Below are 25,017 nucleotides of genomic sequence, written 5' to 3' on the forward strand. Positions count from 1 at the left end.
TCATGTTTAATAGCGTTGTCACGGCCTGGGATACAGTTCCACAATCACACCTCCTACAGAGTTTAGATAATGATCTGGTAATAATATGTATATTACAGCGGTGAGATCCGTTCAGCTCTGACCTGCACCATGACACATTACTGCGTATGAGACCATGGAGCGGCGCAGTGGCACACGGTGCTTTTGGTTTGATTGTGCGCTGTTCACATTCACTGTATATGATGAATGTGTGCTGCATACATGTTATTACATATCAACATTTCCTTTGCCCTCCCTGGCCGGGGTCCAGTGGAGGTGGACATCTGTGGCACAACATGCCAACAGGCTTTACTGTGACCGATCAAGCTTAGAGCTCAATCAACTGCGATCACATCGTTTCAGATGCTGTTTTGATGCCATCAGAATATGTTGTCTGCGATCAGATGACGCAACAAGTGCATGTAGACCGCTATCAGATGTGTGTTCCATCTCAATGGCACCAAGAGTGTTTTGAACATGTGCAACACTCTCTGGCCAGCTAAGCGAATGGGACCAAATACGTAGATGCTCAGAATGCTGTCCGTTGGTCTTCAGACCGCAAGTCAATATTTCCCGATTGTGGCTGGATGTGTCATTCTGACGCCATTGGTGCATGTCTGATGGGGGTATTAACCGCTCCGGCCCGAACCATACGTACCATACCGACCCGGACTGCTCAGTGGAAACAGGGCTGTCAGCATACGCTGGCTAAATCATCATGGTGTGACAGCTGCATAACTTATTCAACATATACAACATATTCAACAAATTTTTCAAAACTCAACATACGCTGGCTAAATCGTCAAGGTCTGACAAGCCCCTAAAATACATCACCATAATAATGGTTGGCTTTCAGTAGAAACTACATTTTGTCAGTTTAGTGAAATTTTGGTGGCCCTATACCTTTAAGCATTTCCTATGTAATTGCTATAAACAACCAACAGTGGCCTATTTAAAAATAAAATTCTGTTTAAATGATTCAGCATGTATAGCAAATGTGTGGCAGTTGGTATTCAGACTCCCATCCAGGTTCTGGCAGTGTTCATGGCAGTGTGAATACCAATTGCCACACATTTGCTATACATGCTGAATCACACTTAAACAGAATTTTCAGTTTTAAAATTGCCTCTTTTTTTTTTACAAATGAAAAAAAGACATATTTACAAATACAGATTTATTTGTAAAAACCAACACACGTTACAATAACGTGTTGGTTTTTATAAACCGACCAACCACTGATGACAGGAAGCTCCATTTTCACATAAAGCCTTTTGGCATGTGTGTCTGTAAACGCTAAAACCATCAAAATTAGTGCATTACTTTAAAATATATAGCTGATATTTTCACTTTGTAAAAATGACAGAAGTGACATTAATTTTGATAACCTGTCCGGAATTAGTTTGTTTAAAATTTTAACCATAAGTCAAAACTGCCTTACTGTGCATGACTCCACACTGTAAAAAAAAGACTGTTGTTTTTACAGGGAAACACTGGCAGCTATGGTTACCACGGAATTCCTGTAAAAATGCAACAGCACAGTAGATAACATTACAGACATAATATGTAAATGGATTTACAGTGAATGAACCACGGCTGACTCACATTAAACAAACTGTTAAATCTACAAACAAGTATCAGTAGCTGCCAGAGTACTGGAGTCAATATTAAAAATTATTGGTTTAGCTTTTAGCTGTAACTTCTGCTAAAATTTTTAGGGGTTTATCGGTTTAGCTTTATAAAGTCAACTTTTCAGTTAGCGAATTAACGGTTATTGAAGCTAACTTTTTGGTTAGCTGTTCCCACCACTGGGAACACACTGCTCACAGAGGAGCCATTCGATTATGCTAATATTAGCCTTTGGCATCAATTTCAATTTATTTAATTTATATAATGCCAAATCACAACAAAGCTGCCTCAAGGTGCTTCACGAGTAAGGTCTAACTTTACCAACCCCTAGAGCGAGCACACAGGTGGCAGTGGTAAGGAAAAACTCCCTCTAATGATATTGAGGAAGAAACCTCAAGCAGACCAGACTCAGATGGGTGACCCACTGTTTAGGCCACTCTAAGAGTTACAAGGTTTTATTATAAAGTTTGCCTGTCACCATGGCAAACTTTATTCCAAACACAGACTGTAGTGTGTTACATCAGCTTCCGGTATAGCATCTCATGGTCAGTCTAGCGCAGAGGTGGGACGGAGTCACTGTCAAGTCATTCTCAGGTCAACAATCTACAAGTCCCAAGTCAAATCTCAAGTCAGCTTACAAACAACTGGTGGCCATTATGACTTGAGACTTGGACTTGCTGATTCATGACTTGAGAGTGACTTGATGGTGACTTCGTGCCACCTCTGGTCTAGCGCCCTGTGGTTTGCAGCTATCTATCTTGTGTGACATCATCAGTACCTCAGACAGAGAGAAAAAGAGCTGAATCAGTCGGCCAGAAAAACTACACCTAAAGTATAATTCAGCAGCAGTAAATTGACAGGAAAGCAGGGAGATTACTAATGTGGCTGCCAGCAGCTGGCCGTAAGCTTCACTAGCACACCCAGAATTTAGATATAGTTGACACCGAGACCTATTCCGTTGCTAATAAAATTAATTTAAAAGGATAGGAAGCATAGTAACATACTATGCCAGTCTGCTAGCCATACAAGAGGGAGAATAAATCGTCTCAAGTCTGGACTTGAATGTCTCTACAGAATCTGTTTTATTGATGCAGGGAGATCATTCCACAAAACAGGTGCACAATAAGAGAAAGCTCTGTGCCCCACAAACTTTTTATTCACCATAGGGACACAAAGTAGTCGTGCTCGGGCCGGTACATAGGGTTTAATTTGGCCAGCTAAGTAGGAAGGCGCTAGTCCATGAATAATTTTATTGGTTAATAGGAGAACCTGATCTCACAGAGACAGTAACCCAGTGAAGAGATGCCATAATGGGTGTAATGTGGTCCAAATTTCTGCTTCCTGTCAAGAATCTGGCACCAGTACTTTGAACCAATTGGAGACCCCTAATGCTGGAAAAAACCAGAAAATAGAGCAAAAAGAGGTCAGGGTAATGCCATCCAGAGTAAGGATCTGGTTAGACACCATGTTTCTAAGATTTGTGGGGCCAAGTACAATAACTTCAGTTTATCTGAGTTTAAAAGCAGGAAATTAGAGGTCATCCATGTCTTTATGTCTGTAAGACAATCCTGCAGTTTAGCTAATTGGTGTGTGTCCTCTGGCTTCATGGATAGATAAAGCTGGGTATCATCTGCGTAACAATGACAATTTAAGCAATGCTGTCTAATAATACTGCCTAAGGGAAGCATGTATAAAGTGAATAAAATTGGTCCTAGCACAGAACCTTGTGGAACTCCATAATTAACCTTAGTCTGTGAAGAAGATTCCCCATTTACATGAACAAATTGTAATCTATTAGATAAATATGATTCAAACCACCGCAGCGCAGTGCCTTTAATACCTATGGCATGCTCTAATCTCTGTAATAAAATTTTATGGTCAACAGTATCAAAAGCAGCACTGAGGTCTAACAGAACAAGCACAGAGATGAGTCCACTGTCTGAGGCCATTAGAAGATCATTTGTAACCTTCACTAATGCTGTTTCTATACTGTGATGAATTCTAAACCCTGACTGAAACTCTTCAAATAGACCATTCCTCTGCAGATGATCAATTAGCTGTTTTACAACTACCCTTTCAAGAATTTTTGAGAGAAAAGGAAGGTTGGAGATTGGCCTATAATTAGCTAAGATAGCTGGGTCAAGTGATGGCTTTTTAAGTAATGGTTTAATTACTGCCACCTTAAAAGCCTGTGGTACATAGCCAACTAATAAAGACAGATTGATCATATTTAAGATTGAAGCATTAATTAATGTTAGGGCTTCCTTGAGCAGCCATCCCCTCATTACCCCATCCCCGTAGAGACGGTGCCTGCTCCCAGACCACCAATAACCAGCAAAAATCTATTTAAGCATAAAAATTCAAAAAGAAAAAATAATATAGCACCTTCAATTGCACCACAGACTAAAACAGTTAAATGTGGTCTATTAAACATTAGGTCTCTTTCTTCTAAGTCCCTGTTGGTAAATGATATAATAATTGATCAACGTATTGATTTATTCTGCCTAACAGAAACTTGGTTACAGCAGGATGAATATGTTAGTTTAAATGAGTCAACACCCCCGAGTCACACTAACTGTCAGAATGCTCGTAGCACGGGCCGGGGCGGAGGATTAGCAGCAATCTTCCATTCCAGCTTATTAATTAATCAAAAACCTAGACAGAGCTTTAATTCATTTGAAAGCTTGTATCTTAGTCTTGTCCATCCAAATTGGAAGTCCCAAAAACCAGTTTTATTTGTTATTATCTATCGTCCACCTGGTCGTTACTGTGAGTTTCTCTGTGAATTTTCAGACCTTTTGTCTGACTTAGTGCTTAGCTCAGATAAGATAATTATAGTGGGCGATTTTAACATCCACACAGATGCTGAGAATGACAGCCTCAACACTTCATTTAATCTATTATTAGACTCTATCGGCTTTGCTCAAAAAGTAAATGAGTCCACCCACCACTTTAATCATATTTTAGATCTTGTTCTGACTTATGGTATGGAAATAGAAGACTTAACAGTATTCCCTGAAAACTCCCTTTTGTCTGATCATTTTTTAATAACATTTACATTTACCCTGATGGACTACCCTGCAGTGGGGAATAAGTTTCATTACACTAGAAGTCTTTCAGAAAGCGCTGTAACTAGGTTTAAGGATATGATTCCTTCTTTATGTTCTCTAATGTCATATACCAACACAGAGCAGAGTAGCTACCTAAACTCTGTAAGGGAGTTAGAGTATCTTGTCAATAGTTTTACATCCTCATTGAAGACAACTTTGGATGCTGTAGCTCCTCTGAAAAAGAGAGCTTTAAATCAGAAGTGTCTGACTCCGTGGTATAACTCACAAACTCGTAGCTTAAAGCAGATAACCCGTAAGTTGGAGAGGAAATGGCGTCTCACTAATTTAGAAGATCTTCACTTAGCCTGGAAAAAGAGTTTGTTGCTCTATAAGAAAGCCCTTCGTGAAGCTAGGACATCTTTCTACTCATCACTAATTGAAGAAAATAAGAACAACCCCAGGTTTCTTTTCAGCACTGTAGCCAGGCTGACAAAGAGTCAGAGCTCTATTGAGCTGAGTATTCCATTAACTTTAACTAGTAATGACTTCATGACTTTCTTTGCTAACAAAATTTTGACTATTAGAGAAAAATTACTCATAACCATCCCAAAGATGTATCGTTATCTTTGGCTGCTTTCAGTGATGCCGGTATTTGGTTAGACTCTTTCTCTCCGATTGTTCTGTCTGAGTTATTTTCATTAGTTACTTCATCCAAACCATCAACATGCTTATTAGACCCCATTCCTGCCAGGCTGCTCAAGGAAGTCCTACCATTATTTAATGCTTCAATCTTAAATATGATCAATCTATCTTTGTTAGTTGGTTATGTACCACAGGCCTTTAAGGTGGCAGTAATTAAACCATTACTTAAAAAGCCATCACTTGACCCAGCTATCTTAGCTAATTATAGGCCAATCTCCAACCTTCCTTTTCTCTCAAAGATTCTTGAGAGGGTAGTTGTAAAACAGCTAACTGATCACCTGCAGAGGAATGGTCTATTTGAAGAGTTTCAGTCAGGTTTTAGAATTCATCATAGTACAGAAACAGCATTAGTGAAGGTTACAAATGATCTTCTTATGGCTTCGGACAGTGGACTTATCTCTGTGCTTGTTCTGTTGGACCTCAGTGCTGCTTTTGATACTGTTGACCATAAATTTTATTACAGAGATTAGAGCATGTCATAGGTATTAAAGGCATTGCGCTGCGGTGGTTTGAATCATATTTGTCTAATAGATTACAGTTTGTTCATGTAAATGGGGAATCTTCTTCACAGACTAAAGTTAATTATGGAGTTCCACAAGGTTCTGTGCTAGGACCAATTTTATTCACTTTATACATGCTTCCCTTGGGCAGTATTATTAGACGGTATTGCTTAAATTTTCATTGTTACGCAGATGATACCCAGCTTTATCTATCCATGAAGCCAGAGGATACGCACCAATTAGCTAAACTGCAGGATTGTCTTACAGACATAAAGACATGGATGACCTCTAATTTCCTGCTTTTAAACTCAGATAAAACTGAAGTTATTGTACTTGGCCCCACAAATCTTAGAAGCATGGTGTCTAACCAGATCGTTACTCTGGATGGCATTTCCCTGATCTCTAGTAATACTGTGAGAAATCTTGGAGTTATTTTTGATCAGGATATGTCATTCAAAGCGCATATTAAACAAATATGTAGGACTGCCTTTTTGCATTTACGCAATATCTCTAAAATCAGAAAGGTCTTGTCTCAGAGTGATGCTGAAAAACTAATTCATGCATTTGTTTCCTCTAGGCTGGACTATTGTAATTCATTATTATCAGGTTGTCCTAAAAGTTCCCTAAAAAGCCTTCAGTTGGTTCAGAATGCTGCAGCTAGAGTACTGACGGGGACTAGCAGGAGAGAGCATATCTCACCCGTGTTGGCCTCCCTTCATTGGCTTCCTGTTAATGCTAGAATAGAATTTAAAATTCTTCTTCTTACTTATAAGGTTTTGAATAATCAGGTCCCATCTTATCTTAGGGACCTCATAGTACCATATTACCCCATTAGAGCGCTTCGCTCTCAGACTGCGGGCTTACTTGTAGTTCCTAGGGTTTGTAAGAGTAGAATGGGAGGCAGAGCCTTCAGCTTTCAGGCTCCTCTCCTGTGGAACCAGCTCCCAATTCAGATCAGGGAGACAGATACCCTCTCTACTTTTAAGATTAGGCTTAAAACTTTCCTTTTCGCTAAGGCTTATAGTTAGGGCTGGATCGGGTGACCCTGGACCATCCCTTGGTTATGTTGCTTTAGACGTAGACTGTGTTTCATAATTATTGTATGGCCTTGCCTTGCAATGTGGAGCGCCTTGGGGCAACTGTTTGTTGTGATTTGGCGCTATACAAGAAAAAAGTTGATTGATTGATTGATGGTAGGAATGGGGTCTAATAGACATGTTGATGGTTTGGAGGAAGTAACTAATGAAAATAACTCAGACAGAACAATCGGAGAGAAAGAGTCTAACCAAATACCGGCATCACTGAAAGCAGCCAAAGAGAACGATATGTCTTTGGGATGGTTATGAGTAATTTTTTCTCTAATAGTTAAAATTTTATTAGCAAAGAAAGTCATGAAGTCATTACTAGTTAAAGTTAAAGGAATACTTGGCTCAATAGAGCTCTGACTCTTTGTCAGCCTGGCTACAGTGGTGAAAAGAAACCTGGGGTTGTTCTTATTTTCTTCAATTAGTGATGAGTAGTAAGATGTCCTAGCTTTACGGAGGGCTTTTTTATAGAGCAACAGAGTCTTTTTCCAGGCTAAGTGAAGATCTTCTAAATTAGTGAGACGCCATTTCCTCTCCAACTTACAGGTTATCTGCTTTAAGATGCGAGTTTGTGAGTTATACCACAGATTCAGGCACTTCTGATTTAAGGCTCTCTTTTTCAGAGGAGCTACAGCATCCAAAGTTGTCCTCAATGAGGATATAAAACTATTGACGAGATAATCTATCTCACTCACAGAGTTTAGGTAGCTACTCTGCCCTGTGCTGGTATATGGCATTGGAGAACATAAAGAATGAATCATATCCTTAAACCTAGTTACAGCTCTTTCTGAAAAACCTCTACTGTAATGAAACTTATTCCCCACTGCTGGGTAGTCCATCAGAGTAAATGTAAATGTTATTAAGAAATGATCAGACAGATGGGGGTTTTCAGGGAATACTGTTAAGTCTTCAATTTCCATACCATAAGTCAGAACAAGATCTAAGGTATGATTAAAGTGATGGGTGGACTCATTTACAATTTGAGCAAAGCCAATCAAGTCTAACAATAGATTAAATGCAGTGTTGAGGCTGTCATTCTCAGCATCTGCGTGGATGTTAAAATCGCCCACTATAATTATCTTATCTGAGCTAAGCACTAAATCAGACAAAAGGTCTGAAAATTCACAGAGAAACTCACAGTAACGACCAGGTGGACGATAGATAACAACAAATAAAACTGGTTTTTGGGACTTCCAATTTGGATGGACAAGACTGAGACAAGCTTTCAAATGAATTAAAGCTCTGTCTGGGTTTTTGATTAATTAATAAGCTGGAGTGGAAGATTGCTGGTAATCCTCCGCCTCGGCCCGTGCTTCAAGCGTTCTGGCAGTTAGTGTGACTCGGGGTATTCTGTGTAAGGCAGAATAAATCAATATGTTGATCAATTATTATATCATTTACTAACAGGGACTTAGAAGAGAGAGACCTAATGTTTAATAGACCACATTTAACTGTTTTAGTCTGTGGTGCAGTTGAAGGTGCTATATTATTTTTTCTTTTTGATTTTTTATGCTTAAATAGATTTTTGCTGGTTATTGGTGGTCTGGGAGCAGGCACTGTCTCTACGGGATGGGGTAATGAGGGGATGGCAGGGGGAGAGAAGCTGCAGAGAGGTGTGTAAGACTACAACTCTGCTTCCTGGTCCCAACCCTGGATAGTCACGGTTTGGAGGATTTAAGAAAATTAGCCAGATTTCTAGAAATGAGAACTGCTCCATCCAAAGTGGGATGGATGCCGTCTCTCCTAACAAGACCAGGTTTTCCCCAGAAGCTTTGCCAATTATCGATGAAGCCCACCTCATTTTTTCAACACCACTCAGACAGCAAAGCAATTCATGGAGAACATGCGGCTAAACATGTCACTCCCGGTCCGATTGGGGAGGGGCCCAGAGAAAACTACAGAGTCCGACATTGTTTTTGCAAAGTTACACACCGATTCAATGTTAATTTTAGTGACCTCCGATTGGCGTAACCAGGTGTCATTACTGCCGACGTGAATTACAATCTTACCAAATTTACGCTTAGCCTTAGCCAGCAGTTTCAAATTTCCTTCAATGTCGCCTGCTCTGGCCCCCGGAAGACAATTGACTATGGTTGCTGGTGTCACTAACTTCACATTGCTCAAAACAGAGTCGCCAATAACCAGAGTTTGTTCCTCGGTGGGTGTGTCGCCGAGTGGGGAAAAATGGTTAGAGATGTGAACGGGTTGGCGGTGTACACGGGGCTTCTGTTTAGGACTACGCTTCCTCCTCACAGTCACCCAGTCGGCCTGCTTTCCCGGCTGCTCGGGATCTGCCGGAGGGGAACTAACGGCGGCTAAGCTACCTTGGTCCGCACCGACTACAGGGGCCTGGCTAGCTGTAGGATTTTCCAAGGTGCGGAGCCGAGTCTCCAATTCTCTCAGCCTGGCCTCCAAAGCTACGAATAAGCTACACTTATTACAAGTACCATTACAGCTAAAGGAGGCCGAGGAATAACTAAACATTTCACACCCAGAGCAGAAAAGTGCGGGAGAGACAGGAGAAGCCGCCATGCTAAACCGGCTAAGAGCTAGTAGCTGCACTAAGCTAGCGGATTCCTAAAAACACACAAAGTAAATAATGTGTAAATAATTTAGAGGTGATTCAGCAGAGGGAGTGCTTTAGTTAAGGCATGTGAAGATTACACTGTGAAACAAATCGTTATCTAGTTAACTAGATCAATCTAACTGCACAGATTAAACAGCTAACAGATACAGCAAAACACCGCTGTGCTCCGGAACAGGAAGTGATACAATACCGCAGTGAGAGCCAACCACCAGACCATTTAACCACTGTTAAATAAATATAGAGAATAACCGTTGTACAGTCTTGAATAAAGAGTGGGAATAGCCTTCATTCTACTCAGACCTCCACTTGTTTGCGTTTTGTGGACAGCCAGAACAGCAACAAGGACAACAGCTAGGCTAAGAATAGAAGAATAGAATAGAATAGAATAGAATGCTTTTTATTGTCATTATACACAAGGTACATTGAAATTAAACGACAACTCCCGTAGTGCAAAGGTGTAAAAAAGTTCATATAAAAAAATATAAAAAGACAAATAAGAATATATACATGCATTTACAAAGGAGCCAGTAGGTGCACATAAATAGAAGTCTGCACTATTCATTGCATTCACCTTTATAAAAATAAAGGATGTTTCAAAAATGTTTAGGAGTTTTAAAACCTGTATTTTTAGTGAAGTAGATTAGTAGAAGATTAATAGAAGATTTTTAGTGATGTCCATACGTTTCATGCTCAAAAAAATGTTTTTATCTGTTCAGTGGTGACAAAAAGCAGTTTAATTTTGAGTTCTTTGTGCCTCGTACAGTAACATTAACTAGCCTGTTTGCTTCTGCTTGCTAACATGGCATTTGAGTTATAAAAAAATATGCCCATTTCTTGTTGCATGAAGCAGTAGCACCAAGATTCTGTATATATGTTTTTTCCTCTTTATTTTTGGACAGATGTGACTCATACTCTAGTGCAACATACTGTCTAGAAATTACAGTAACAGCTATGCAAATTTTTCTCTCTCATTATGATTATTATTATTATTGCTATGTTTTACTGGATTACATATGGCAGATTATTTGCAAGAACAATAAGCACTGTAAAGTGCAAGTGGGTCACCCCATGTTGACTTTCAGGGGACAGAACACGGAGCAGCCATATTTGGGAGGGAAAGACGATAAGCTGCGCTTCTTTGCCTTTTGTCCCGTGGGCTTCTATTTATCATTCAATGTGAGAATTTCCTTCATGAAAGTCAAGGTTGTTTGTGCATGTTCTGTCTCGTTGGGATGCCTGTTTTTCCACCAGCAAGGTGAAAAGGTTGATTTTTTTTGTTGTTTTCACTCCAAAGAGATGCCTTGTTTGGAAAGTCCAGTCTAGTTTGGTTTAATGAAGTCTCAAAAGGTCTTGATGATTTTTCCACTTCAGGCCTGTTTTTCTTTTGTACAAAGTGAGGAAGTGAAAATACAATTTGTGTTATTTGCTTTGTGGAATCATAATGCAACATGTTGCCAAATTGTCATAAGTCAATGTTTGTCTCACAAAGACATTCAGGTGGTCTCTTTACATTAGCAGAGCTGTGCTCAGCGAGCGTCAACGTCAACATGTTGTTAACACTTTTGTTTGATTTAGTTTGTCCAGGACACCAAACATTAAGATTTTCATTAGTATGTTCCTCTCCCTTCTGTTTTCTCTTGGTGGGCATCCTTTTGTTTCAGAATCAGCAGGGACTCGATTATGGAAATGGAAATGAGGTCTGCAGAACCTGCTGTTTAGTTTGATATTTACTGCACCTTGACATTCTCATTCTGCAGTAGTGGTCCAGTATTTACACTTTTCTCTGGGATACACCTGTGCTGGTCGTGCTCAGATGGGAAAGGAGACTGGGATTGTAAAAGAAATAGGAAAAAGGTTTCGGATGTGGGAATGGGAATAATATTGGTTTCTCCACTGGTGTGCCTCCTGGGTCACTGGAGTTCTTGATGATACTAGAAAATAAGCTTGTAGCAGGTGGGGGAAGCGCTGAGCCTGCGATGTTGTTAAGGCGCATGTACACTCACAGACACACAAACACACACTTGCTATCAGAACACAGACGTTCACACATAGGGACAGGGCGTGCGCGCGCACACACACTCAAACACACACACACACACACACACACACACACACACACACACACACACACACACACACACACACACACACACACAAAAAAAATGCATGAGATTGTGCTTCAACTGCCCTCATTTATTGATCTTTTTCAGCATTTAAAATCTGGTCACTGCTGCCACAAATGCTTTTTATTTTAGCTGTGCTGCAATGGCTGCTCTAAGCCAAGACAGAATTTTAAATATTAAATCTTTATGTAACACCAGAAGAAATGGCAAGAATAGAGGAAACTCAAACAGAGAAGCAGTTTTCAGCTGTGCAATACCTCGTAGCGTGAAAAAGGTTGGGCATACATGGGCGTTTAGAAATGTCCCAAACTTTTCCGCACCTGTGCATCTAGCTCTATATTGTTTCTCAAAAGTCGCTAAAATACATATGATTCATTGGATGTCCAATATGTGATACATTTATGTTTTTAATACAGCTCATATACATGTTATTTGAATGCATGCATAAATTGCAGTGTGTGTTGTTGATGTGTAACCCAGATTTTTAATACTTTAATTATACTGCTTAGTGTATGTTGTATTTGCATTTTGCACCTTTTCACCTTTTCTTTGCCTTTATCCCAAATTGTCATCACAACCTACATGTTTGTTTGATGAGATTACTAACCCAAAGAATCTTAATCATTTTCATATTTATAGCTTCCCTAACCCTAACTGACCTGATTTTCAAGTGAGAACCCCAAACACACCTAGTTATGTCCTAGCTTAGAGATTGCTTTAAAAAGGGCATTCTGACCAGCTTTCCGTCTGGCTGCACCCCTGGCCTGCCCAACACAATCTATGAGTAGGAAGAATGGAAACCTATGTATTTTTGTGGAAACCGCTACCTGATTGACAGGTCAGAAGGTTTTACCTGTGCTTTTATCTTGTGCCATCTTCAGAAAGAGACTGCATTTTTTGGGGGGGGGGGAGCAGTGTTAGTATTGTTTTTTTAACTCACGCGGGTGTGCTGCTGTTGTTATTAGCTGATGTACCCGCCGTGCTAACACAGCCAGATGATGTACAAAGTTTAAAAGAAGCACAACCTGGTGCGCTGTTTTTGAGACGGCGCAGACTGTTTTAAAACGATCGGAGCTGTTGCACAAACTGCTCACCACTTCCAGTACTACTGTACTGACAATATGGGGACGGGTTTTCCGTTAGGCATACCAAATATACCGTGCTTTGATAATACTGTGATCTGGTATAGACCTGTGGTACATGTATATTAAATATACATTTTACATGTATATTTGTGCAAAAGTATACATTTTTTTGGTACTGAGCAAATTTTGCTCAGTGCCAAAAATGTTAGCGTTAGAGTTTATGAGCAGAGCCAGTACAGTTTATGTAAAACATAAACTGTAAAACATAAACTGTACTGGTGCAGTCAAGTGTGTCTTTGTACGCCTTTTAAATGGCCAGTTTGGAATTAAAAAAAATAAAAAATCTGCATGTACAGCAAGTTACACACACACACATGAACACATGCAAAACTTTAAAGTGGATGTGACACTTAAAGACAACGTAGTCTTATTACATGTAACAAAGGATATATAATTCGGTCAACCTAAGCGTTTTGGGAAAATGGACGTGGTTCTCCTGTTATATACAACATTTGAACGTCCCGCCACTGAAAAATGTGCACGTCCCGTGACCAGCTTCCCGCTGAGCACAAAACCTGAAATACGTCACTGTGTGTAGACTGTATCGGCTTGCACGCCTGGCGGGCGTTGTTTACACTTTTTTTAGCGACAGAAACTTTGATTAAACACAGCTCTCAGGGACTTGTTTGTCGACATGCCTGACCAGTGTGTCGCAGCATATTGCACAAACACAAGGGCGAAAGGTTTTATCCTTTTCAAGTCCAGGCAGACTGATCGAAAGCCGCGGTGTTGTGCGATGCACAAAATGTCAGGCTGCCGCTCGCTCTGCTCACACACTTGCATTTGCTCCTGACAACAGACACTTTCCTCTACCGTCTCCATGTTCTCACCGCTCACAAGAACACCTAAAATGTCAACCCCAAATAATATGTTCACAATAATCTTGAAATGGTCAAAGAACTTGTAAAAATATCAGTGCAATACTAGTAAACACTGCGGCAGCGTGTTCACTGTTGTTTTCGGCGATCTTTTTCGAAACTTTTGCCGTTTATTTCCTATTTTTTCATGAAAATAACGTAACTAAACACAGATGAATGCAATGCCAGGCACTCGAAAATGGCAAAAACCCGAAGGTAATGACGTTGGTTGTAGTAGTTTCACTATCACGGCTCCGGAACAATAACAAAGGTGGTAAACAGACGCTAGAATTGAAAATGCCATAATTATAGTGTTATAAACAGTAGCAACAAAAATCAAAGCCTCCCTTACCATTCCGTATTCTGCAGCCTTTCAAAATCCATCGGAATTGGCACGTCTCTTGCCTCTGCTTCGGCTCCACCATAAGCACCGTTGGCATTATTTTCGCTGCCAGAATGCTCCTGGTTTGAATGTTCGTCCGAAAGATACGGCTCCAATCTGTAGGGTCTAATCACTGCTGCGACATCCTCAGGATCCGAGTCAGAAATAATCCACACTTGAAGAGTCAGAAAAGTTCTCGATCTCGTCACTGTCCATGCTGAGGGCTATCTGTTCCTGTTGTCAATCGAACAGACAAAGACGGGAGTCTACACGTTGTGACGTCACGGCATCACATGACCGCTGATGGAACGCTGCCAGTGCGCTTTCCAAGAAACACAGTTTTGAGAAGCTGTACAAACTTTATTTGTGATAATAATTAAAACCACTTTCAACTTACTATGCTGTCTGTATATTTTGATATTTATAGTAGTTTTACCTAATTTTTTTAGGTGTCATATCCACTTTAATCTTCAGTTATCATTTTGGGTAACTGTCAGTGTGTAGTTAGTATCAGGTGTTACAGAGGAAATGCCTGACTTATTCTATTCATACTGCATAGAGAAATAATTTGTCATGAAAAGGTCAGTGCACATTTCAGTGGGTTTGTAATGCTTCCACATTGCAGTGAGTATTCAGGTTACATTAACATTACTTATAAAGATTTTCATCAGAGAGCTAAACCACAATGTTTTCCTTGTTCGGTTGAGCCTCCTGTTATTTTTGTTCTGTCCACTCATGAAAGCATGGCCCACTCCCTCTGTCTGATGCAGTGGCATTGTCCTGTTTTCCCCCTCTCTGTCTGTCCGTCTGTCTCTCCCTCTCTCCACTTGGGCTCTCTCTTTCTGAACGATGACACTGAGAGACAGCTGTAACGTGAGACGCCTCTCGATCCTGGCAGGGGCTTCGAAAGTCGAGGAAGAGGGAGGGAGAGGCCTTTATCTGAGACTGGGGGCGCTGACCTCCCTCATTCTGCTTCTCTTTTTCTCCTCCTTTCTCTCCGTGTCTCTACATCTGGTAACCTCGCCTATCCTCCCCCACCAGCAGAAGCCAACCATTCTTCAAAAATGTAATGCGAAAACAATGTCGCTCCGTAGCAGTGAGAAACCCGATGAATGAAATAGTGCGTGTTGGTTCTGTTTATACCATGTAGAGCTGCATGTGGTGATTTTCCTTCAGTGATTGTTGGGACATAGAAACGCCTATGCTACTTTTAAATTCTCAACATCTAACTGACTATTCTGAGTTTGATTGAACTCGTCATATTTTGTCCAGAGTTTGCAGAAAGTAGGGAGTGATATTTATTAAGTACCCACATGAGTGCACACAAAGGTGTAAGATTCTGTCCGAACAAGCCTTAGTTATCTGTACAAATAAGTTATATGTACTGACACCCCACAATATATTAACCTGTTTAGGTTCACATAATAATAATAAGTCCCTCATTCAGCTCTGTTTTTTGTTCACCCCCGCTGACACTTACCACCGTCATTACAGTCACATAAATGGACATTCAACTCAATTTCCTCTCCATGGCAGAGGTACATGATAGGCTCAGTGTATCCTTCTGGTCCCATCATGCAGTGCGCGGTGTTGCTAGGTTGGGTAAATCAACAGTGTAGCAGCTCTTATCTGTAGTTTACTGTCAGGCAGGTTTCATGTTAAAACTAGTTACAATGTCACATTAGGGTGCAACAGTCGGCTATAACAGCCACAAAGTGCCTTTCTATCAATTTCAAACAGAAACGGAAGGAATGCTTGGGTTCAAGAAGTGAAGCGACACACCCCGGGCTGATCTCCATGCATTCTGGAAAATAGTGCCATATTATGTGGGTTTTACTGTAGTACGTGGTTTAACAGATCATAGTTGATCCTTGATGCGAGCTGATTATGAGTGGAGCAAAAACTTGTGCGTTTATATTCGCACCATTTTCGTGAGCGCGCAGCGGGTTAGAGCAAAGTTGCTTTCCCGTACACAGAGCAGAGTCGAGTGCGCACAGGATATTTCTGTTTACTCAGATTAATATTTTCTCTTCAAAATATAATATATGCGCTTGTGAGAGTCCCACTGCACGCTCACGAAGGAGGTGAACGGAGCATGATAAAAGCAGACAGACTGCCGCTGCTTGTGCTCCATTAAGAGACAGCTTGTGAAGCAGAGACGTACTCACAGAACTCAAACACTGTCTTGTATTTCAGACCGATAACATAAAATATATAAAAAAATATTATACGGACTTGAAAGTGAAACTCCCGGTCTTGTTTAAATGTTGCTCATCATTAGTTTTACCTGCAATGAAAGAAATTCCAAATCTGTTCCAAAGATTTGATTTTGTGGTCTCATACTTACCTTTGACCTTTTATGAGAGCTTGAAGATGCAGATGTAGCAGCATAACTACTTTACTCTACTGGTTCATAACTTTAAAAATGAGTCATCAACTAGTTCAGAGTATACGAGGGCTGTCAGTAAAGTATAGGTCCTTTTTATTTTTTTCAAAAACTATATGGATTTCATTCATATGTTTTTACGTCAGACATGCTTGAACCCTCGTGCGCATGCGTGAGTTTTTCCATGCCTGTCGGTGACGTCATTTGCCTGTGAGCACTCCTTGTGGGAGGAGTCATCCAGCCCCTCCTCGGAATTCCTTTGTCTGAGAAGTTGCTGAGAGACTGGCGCTTTGTTTGATCAAAAATTTTTCTAAACCTGTGAGGCACATCGTAGTGGACACGGTTAGAAAAATTAAGCTGGTTTTCGGTGAAAATTTTAACAGCTGATGAGAGATTTTGAGGTGATACTGTCGCTTTAAGGACTTCCCACGGAGCGGGACGTCATGCAGCACTCTCAGGCGCCGTCGTCAGCCTGTTTCAAGCTGAAAACCTCCACATTACAGGCTCTATTGATCCAGGACGTCGTGAGAGAACAGAGAAGTTTCAGAAGAAGTCGGTTTCAGCATTTTATCCGGATATTCCACTGTTAAAGGAGATTTTTTTAATAAAAGACGTGCGGACGGGTCCGCGCGTCGGGACACAGCCGGCGCGGTGCGGCGGCACAGGAAAAACACCTCCGTGTTGATAACCATTTGTAAAATCCAGGCGGCTTTTGATGGCTTTCAGTGGAGTGAGTATATGAGAAATTGTTTAACAGCTGGACATGTTCCAACTTGTCCTTAAGGCTTCCAACAGAGGTGTTTTTCCTGTGGCGTAGCGTCGCAGCGGCTGCGAGCCGACGCTGCAGTCCGTCCGCATGTCTTTCATTAAAAAAATCTCCTTTAACAGTGGAATATCTGGATAAAATGCTGAAACTGACTTCTTCTGAAACTTCTCTGTTCTCTCACGACGTCCTGGATCAATAGAGCCTGAAATGTGGAGGTTTTCAGCTTGAAACAGGCTGACGACGGCGCCTGAGAGTGCTGCATGATGTCCCGCTCCGTGGGAAGTCCTTAAAGCGACAGAATCACCTCAAAATCTCTCACCAGCTGTTAAAATTTTCACCGAAAACTAGCTTATTTTTTCGAACCGTGTCCACTTCGATGTGCCTCACAGGTTTAGAAAAAATTTTGATCAAACAAAGCGCCAGTCTCTCAGCAACTTCTCAGACAAAGGAATTCCGACGAGGGGCTGGACGACTCCTCCCACAAGGAGTGCTCACAGGCGAATGACGTCACCGACAGGCGTGGAAAAACTCACGCATGTGCACGAGGGTTCAAGCATGTCTGACGTAAAAACATATGAATGAAATCCATATAGTTTTTGAAAAAAATAAAAAGGACCTATACTTTATTGACAGACCTCGTATTTAGGTCGATTCAGGGAATCTGCTTATTGATAATGTCACATCTTTTACTTTAAAACCAATTTCCATTTCTCCCCTACTTTATGTCAAATGAATGGTTACTTATTGAGACTCAGACTACTTGCATTGTGATCAGCTCCAATATTTGGTCATGTGACACGTTTCCCTGGGCATGATCCAGCACGCAGGTGCTTCAGTATTAAGGATCCAAGCAAATGCAAAAGACCAAGGGGATAACTGCATTTCACCTGGCTGGGGTATATAGGTGGCTGCTTTAGAGAGGTGGAGATGCACTGGTTTTCTGTCTGAGTGGTTGCTATCTGGGACCCAAGATGGTTCCGTGGAGGATGCAGAGATGGGCCCTACTTGTGCATGCTTGCACACCTGAGCTGGCCTGGCAGTTATGATTTAAATATGCTCATGAAGCTTGGGTATTGACCAAGCCCCAACCTTCGGCAGTCAGAAATGAAGCAAAATCATAAGCGAAAAATCTTGCAGTTCCTCAATTGGCCACTTGAGGCTGGCTCCCAAAAGGAGCTGCTTCCCATGGACTCCCATGTTAAAATATTTCACTTCGCTGCATAAGTAATCATTTTTACAACCTGGTACAAAAAAACAATTGTGGTCTACAGTTAGTTTCCCTGTTCATGGCAGTTGTACATGGAGTATTTTTTAAATAACTCATAAGTTTAATATATTTTAAGATACAAAATTATGAATAATTAGGTGCCGAGTTGTTTTGAGTGACATGTAGTGTGTGCAGTGAGCTGAGTCTAGAGCCCTGCTAGCAGAGTGAGCTAGCAACGGGTGCTAACTGTTGTGGACCAACCCTGTCTTTAGAAGTATGGCTTGTGGTGTGGTTATCTAACAAGTCAGTGCTCCAGTATTTCTGTTGAGTGAATTTTCAATTTGTTATGTTTACACCGATAGCAGGTATGGGTAGCTTAGCAACATTACCTCCACAGTTACTCATTGGTTACAAAGGCAGTAAGCTTGTCATAGTTTTTTTATACCCACACCCAAGTCACCCATCATGAAAACCATCTCCCAGTCCAAAAAAAGACTCTTTAATTAAATACTTGATGCAAAAGGTAGCCTGTTAACTTTAACTTGTTTGGTAACTCTCAAATGGAGACACATTCTGGTTTCATTCATCCCACCCAGGTCATGCAGGATTTTGCTCACGCTCCACATCGTTACCCATTTATAGGTTGGCTAGAATGTAGGTGAAATAAGCACTGCCATGATTTTAACCCCTTCAACACAGCTCTTCAGAAAACCTTTGTGTGACATCAGGGAGGGTTTGTCCAGTGTATAGTCTGTGGTATTGACTGAAAGATTGAGATTTCAGGTAGAAATGGCTGAAATGAGTTTACTTTACAGCACTGCTGGGCTCATCCTTAGAGAGAGGGATGAGGCGTCGCTCTGAGCACAGAGTAGAACCACTGTGCTTTTGTGTTGAAATGAGCCAGTTTGGTTATTTTGAACATTTCTCCCTGGGGTGCTTCCCATTGGACATGTCCAGTTGGAGGGACACCTTGGAGTAGACCCAGAACATGCAGGTGTGGCCTGGGAATGCCTTAGTATCCCACGGGAGGATTGAGAGGATGTGTCTGTGGAGAGAGAGATGTTTGAGCTCTCTTGCTTGGCCTTCTGCCACCTGACCACAGATAAGTTGTTGAAAATGGATGCATTGGTTAATCCTCTGGGGCCAATGCCATTGTATACGACGGCTAAGACCAAGTTTTACTAAATTATAAATAATGTTTGAATGATATGAGATTGAAACTTACTTTTTTTTTGCTGAAAAGTTAACTCAGCTGACTTTCGAGCCAGTCATCGGCCATCTTTGTACTCCTCATAGAAGCTGTGTGATGTGCCAATGTGAGTGTCCAATCGGAATTGGTTCACCGTCACATGGTTTTCCAAAATTCAATCGTTGTGCAGATTTACCTCACGTGAAAAGCCAAAGATCGTTTTCAGGAGTGATGTGTTACTAGTTGGCCCATTTGAATAGCCCCCTGGGTGCTCCAATGAGTGCATACTATTAGTACATACTCATTGCGCCCTGCGCCATTATGTTCAGTGATCAGTGAAAGCAGGAGCAGACGGAGAGCCTCTGATGACAATCTCACATGCTCAAACAAAGAGTGTGTAACTATCAGGATTGCTCCACTAGTTTGCATGTGAATGTTACTGGATAACTCTGTTGCTTTCTCTGTGTAAAGCACTGTTTACCATATCAATGGACAAAAAAAATGCATAGACCATTTTGTATATATTGTTCAAAATGTGCATTTGTGTTTATTGTTTGAACCTTTTTGTTGTACAATCTTTCACACAAGACCTCAAACTACCTTTATAAAGTGTCAAAACAGTTGTTTATTCTAGTTTGCTGTGTGTTTTGAATAAATGTGTGTGGAAAATTATTTTTCGCTTAATTTTTTCCTTGTCTATTTTTGATTGTAAACCTTTATTACACTTATAAAACACAACAAAAACATCTACATTCTGAAAGCACAGGTTGTCCTGAAAAAAGAGACATAAAACTTGATTGTGGGATGCAGGGAGAGCTGTTAACAGCAATAATAAAACATTTATGCCAGGTGAGTGAACTGTCCAAAAAATGCCCTCGGACCCCAGAGGATTAATTTTCCATTATATTATAGAAACTAAACTCCAGATTTATATTGGTGCTCTACACAGGCAGTTAACTATTTACAATTTCACCAGTTTATCTCATCCCAGCTAAGAATTTGTCTATTTGCACTACTGAATCATTTGCAGCTCTGTAATCATAACGAGACATAATAATCATAACAAGGTTGCACAATATTTATTGATAAGACTGACATAATTGACCACTGAAAACTGCCGTTAAAATCACATTTAACAGCGACAATAATGTTGATAAACTGACTCATGCCTGCAATTATAATGACAGTTGACATCGTGGCTCATTCTCCACATACGTGCATGTGTGTGTGTGTGTTCAACGCCACTCAATTGTTTGTGCGACTGATGTAGAAAACAGCTTTAAAATGTTAACCGACATCTCCGCAAACACAAAGACAATAATTCATTTTCTACTGTCCTTTGTGGAGTAAATTGACGCAACATTCAGATAGCTTAAATCACAGGATAGAGACCAGGCATGTACTCCCAAACTGTCAAACTGTCACAGTGTGTGTGCATACGCATGTATGTTTGCATGTGGATGGAGATACAAGCAACAACACATCCCCCAGACTGTAGGCTATAGTTGCTAAATCCTCTGTGAGAGCTCCCGTGTGTAATCCAAACATTTAGAGCTAATTTAAGCATGCAGGCAGGAGCGGCAGCATCCTTTAGGAAACATCTCTCTCACTCTGTCTGTCTCCTCTCGCTCTCTCCCCTTCACTGTGTGTGTTTGTGTGCACACTTCTGCTACGCATGTGTTTACGTGTGCATGTCTTGTTGTCGCTGGAGGGAAATGAAAGCACTCAATCACTCACCTGTCAGAGTCAGAGTACCTCAAATTCTGTCCATAACACACAAACTACACTGGCACACACACACACACACACACACACGGACACACGGACACACGTGCATACACACTTAGCCCGAAGGGTTTGACAGGACCGGCCCTTTATTGACTCCCTTGATCAAGGAGACAGCAGATCCATTTAATAGAAGCTCCACACACAGGCAAAGAAATCAAAGTGGCTTCACATCTGCTCTTCACTGTATCCCTTTCTTCTCATACAAAAGACCTAGGAGTCATTTAAAATTGTGGCTATATTGAATATTAGATTACTTTGAAAATCCAGTGCTAACATGAACAATGATTTTCATTACTGAGTTGTGCAAAATCGGCTAACAGTTTTCTTATCACTGTGTAATGTCTAACACATGGGGCTGCTGCTATTGAATTTTTTTGGAATAGAGTATTCTATCAATTATTTTATCGATTAATCGAGTAATCAGATAAAAAGTAGTGTTTGCATTTTTAAACAATATCAGTAATGGCAAGGCGCTCCCTAAGCAATGGCACAATGTCGCTGTGCCATCATGCAGATTTTTAAGTTTAGGATGTTTCCTCTCTCTGTTTTCCCGTGTAATTATTTATTTTTTTCACATTGTTAAGATTTTTGGAGCTTTGCCAAACCATAAGCCCAGGCGGTCTGTGAAATCTTCAGTCTGCAGACAGGACATTTTTTTTCTCTTATTGCACATTTTATTTGCATTTTTTATTACTGTAATTTATTCAGTGTATATTTATACATGCTGCACAGAGAGCAACTCAAACCAAAGTCAAATTCCTTTGCAACATTGCAACATTTCCACAAAAGCTGCCTGTTGATAAAGACTCTTACCAAATCTGAATAAAGGCTGTTTTTTTTTGAATAGTTAAACATGATTCATTTCCTTTCGCTTCATCTGTGGAGGTGAACAGCCAGTGGAGCAAACCGTGTTTTTAAAAAATATATACAAACACACTGCCTCACTTTAAATGCGCAATAAGACCGGTTCAGACGATCCGCGTAGACCCTTTCTCTTAAAAGGCGTTATTTTACTCAGCGTGTGGCTTTGTAAACTTGTAGCATCGCCTGCTACATTGATTAGCACTTACATTAGTTATGTGCATGCTCTATGGGCTTCTTCTGTGTTTTTTGTGGGGGTGTTACAGTGCCACATACAGGCCTGGCTTATGTACTACAGCTTTAAATGAAGCCTCGAGGCAAAGAATTTGCCTCGAACATATTTTTAGAATTGAATTCTTCAAATTACTCGATGAATTGTTTCAGCCCTACACAACCTTTCTCCATATCTTGGTGAAAAAGGGGAATGGTGTCCTCATACTACCATTTTGGTTGTAGGTAGTGACTCTGTCATCTGTCATACCCTTGAGGGGTTGGAGTATACTGGAACCTGGCACACTGCTACTTACAATGTGGACTTGAGTGAGAGGTTTTTTGGCTAGTTAACAGATTTGTGTGCAATACATCAAAACACAGTCACAGTGTCATGTCACAGTCACCAATGCTCCCTGATGTGACGCAATAAGATGAAGTTTTGTATTTTTTCACAAGTGCTTAATTTTATTTCGTGTATCTGGAATATTATTCGAGTATAAATGTATAAAAACTAAAAATACAATGTGCTCGATGTTCGACTAAATTTTATTTATTTATTTATTTTTTCTGTGGCGCAGTCGGTTTCTGCTGATTGACAGTAGAAAGGTTCCAACACAGCTTCTGACCACACCCTGTTTTAAAAACATGAACTGTCAAATGAATGCAAATGCATTGTCAATTTATAAATGTAGGCGCACTGGGCAAGAACATACGAAACTGCTTTGGTATGAAACTAATAATAACATTTGCAATGCGTTGTCCACTGCCTTGCACCAGGTGTTAGATTGGGCCCAAAGTCATCCCTTCAGTACCAAAGGATTCTCCAGTGAGATCTAGTAGCAAAGTCTGCCATTCATTTTCTTATGGTCACTAGTTAATTTCTAGGTCTCCAAACATACTGTAAGAGCAGTAATCAATCATTTCTGTTTAAAAGATGTTTCAAAAAATCTGTCATCATTCAGGCTCATGTTTTTGTAAAAAAGGAAAAGAGAATGGGACTGTGTTCAGCTCGTTTTCATGACAGAAAATAAGTACATAAAAGTACACATAAATATACTTTAAAAGACTCATACCCACTTTATTGCTTAAGCCATAAAAACCATGTGTTGCAAAAGTGCTATGACATTTGTATTTAGTTAGCTCATAATTTTGGCTTTATACAACTTAAAGCACAAACATGTTTTATTTTCACTGTTTGACATAATACAAAATCATGTGTCACAGGTTTTATGAAAACATGATGCTTTCTTATAAAGAAATTAAAAATACAGACATAGAATTTACCCATAACAGTTATTGACACACATGAATGAATTTACAGTAAAACATCACTTTTAAAGCCATTTTTTCCTGAAGATTTCTGAGTCACTAAATATTTCTTGAGAAATGGGAAATCTGTCTCAAATAGGTCAGACATCAGCCTAGATGTATTTACGTTTCCAGTGAAATCACTGGAAGCAGAATTAGTATTTTAACATTTTAGGGTTTGGCTTCCACCTTAAAACAGTTGTTTCTGGGCTGATTTCAACAGAATGAAATTACCAGTAAATATTGTTCATTGTAAGGCTGTGTGATATAACAGGATGTATCTTTTGGATGTTATAAAAGCAAAGGTGTCATATAAATCAGCACTTCCTGTCAGATACTTTAGGACAATAGGATACGGTAGTAGGGCTTCTCTGTCAACCCACCATACTGTCAAAGAGGACGGTTGGTCAGAACAACTTCAAACATGGTAAATAGCCCTACATTAATGTTATGAATGTAATTTTACATTTTATGTTTTGTGGCCGTACATGACGCAACACAAAACACAGAAATACCCGCTAAAAACTGTATGTCTCTACATCCGTCCATAGTTTTACATTTTGAGGCTGTTAGGGTGAGAATTGAGATCACCCCTTTTAAGGTTTGCGAGGAATTTTTTGACAACATTTTATATTTTGGAGTGTTTTTCATTTTGCGGCTGTACAGCCTACGTATCCCCTGGCTGTGGCAAATAGTTGGCTACTTTTGGGAAATGGGATAGAACACATGACTCTCTGGGTGTTTGCAAACTAAGACCCAGGTGCTTCCATAGTGGTGGATGTAGCAACTGGTGATGCAAGCACATACTCCAAGACCTGACATAACCCCATAGTTTAAAATAGGACTGACAATCAGGACCAATAATGCTGACTGAGACGGCACTTGTTTTCCTTGCATGAGGCTGAAGAATTAGAAACGTTCTCCATCAGATGGCACAGTAGTACCGAATTACCTCTGACAGACAGAAGAATATCTTCCCTTGTGATGTCACAGCTGCTTTTTTTGGCATATTTGTAACTCATGAGCTACATGGTAGGATATTTGTTGAGGTCAAGTAATTTCTGGCCAGAACCTTTTGCCGTTTTTGTTTTGTTATTTTTTAAGTAGAATATTTTCCTCTTTGTACTTCCTGCTGCTTTCGTGGTTTTATTGCCTCATAATACTTCTCCCACTGTTAACAGACATATTCTATCTAGCAGCTATGCTTTGTTAATTGTAGAGAAT

The 25,017-nt window shown here is 40.3% G+C and overlaps 1 protein-coding gene across 13 annotated transcripts in view; it reads left to right on the forward strand.

The window, feature by feature from the left end:
* baz2ba (bromodomain adjacent to zinc finger domain, 2Ba) overlaps nucleotides 1-25,017 on the forward strand; it is a 242,098-nt gene that overhangs the window by 30,205 nt on the left and 186,876 nt on the right. For 12 of the 13 annotated variants that reach the window (XM_034195278.1, XM_034195285.1, XM_034195327.1 and 9 more), the window contains one exon: nucleotides 3,057-3,067. The gene's annotated coding sequence lies outside the window, so the exon portion shown is untranslated. Of the gene's footprint in view, nucleotides 1-3,056; nucleotides 3,068-16,544; nucleotides 16,551-23,509; nucleotides 23,517-25,017 lie in introns of those variants that run through there. The other variant, XM_034195291.1, reaches the window with a different exon arrangement.

Source organism: Thalassophryne amazonica, chromosome 2 (genome assembly GCF_902500255.1).
Source record: "Thalassophryne amazonica chromosome 2, fThaAma1.1, whole genome shotgun sequence".
NCBI classification, from domain to species: Eukaryota; Metazoa; Chordata; class Actinopteri; order Batrachoidiformes; family Batrachoididae; genus Thalassophryne; species Thalassophryne amazonica.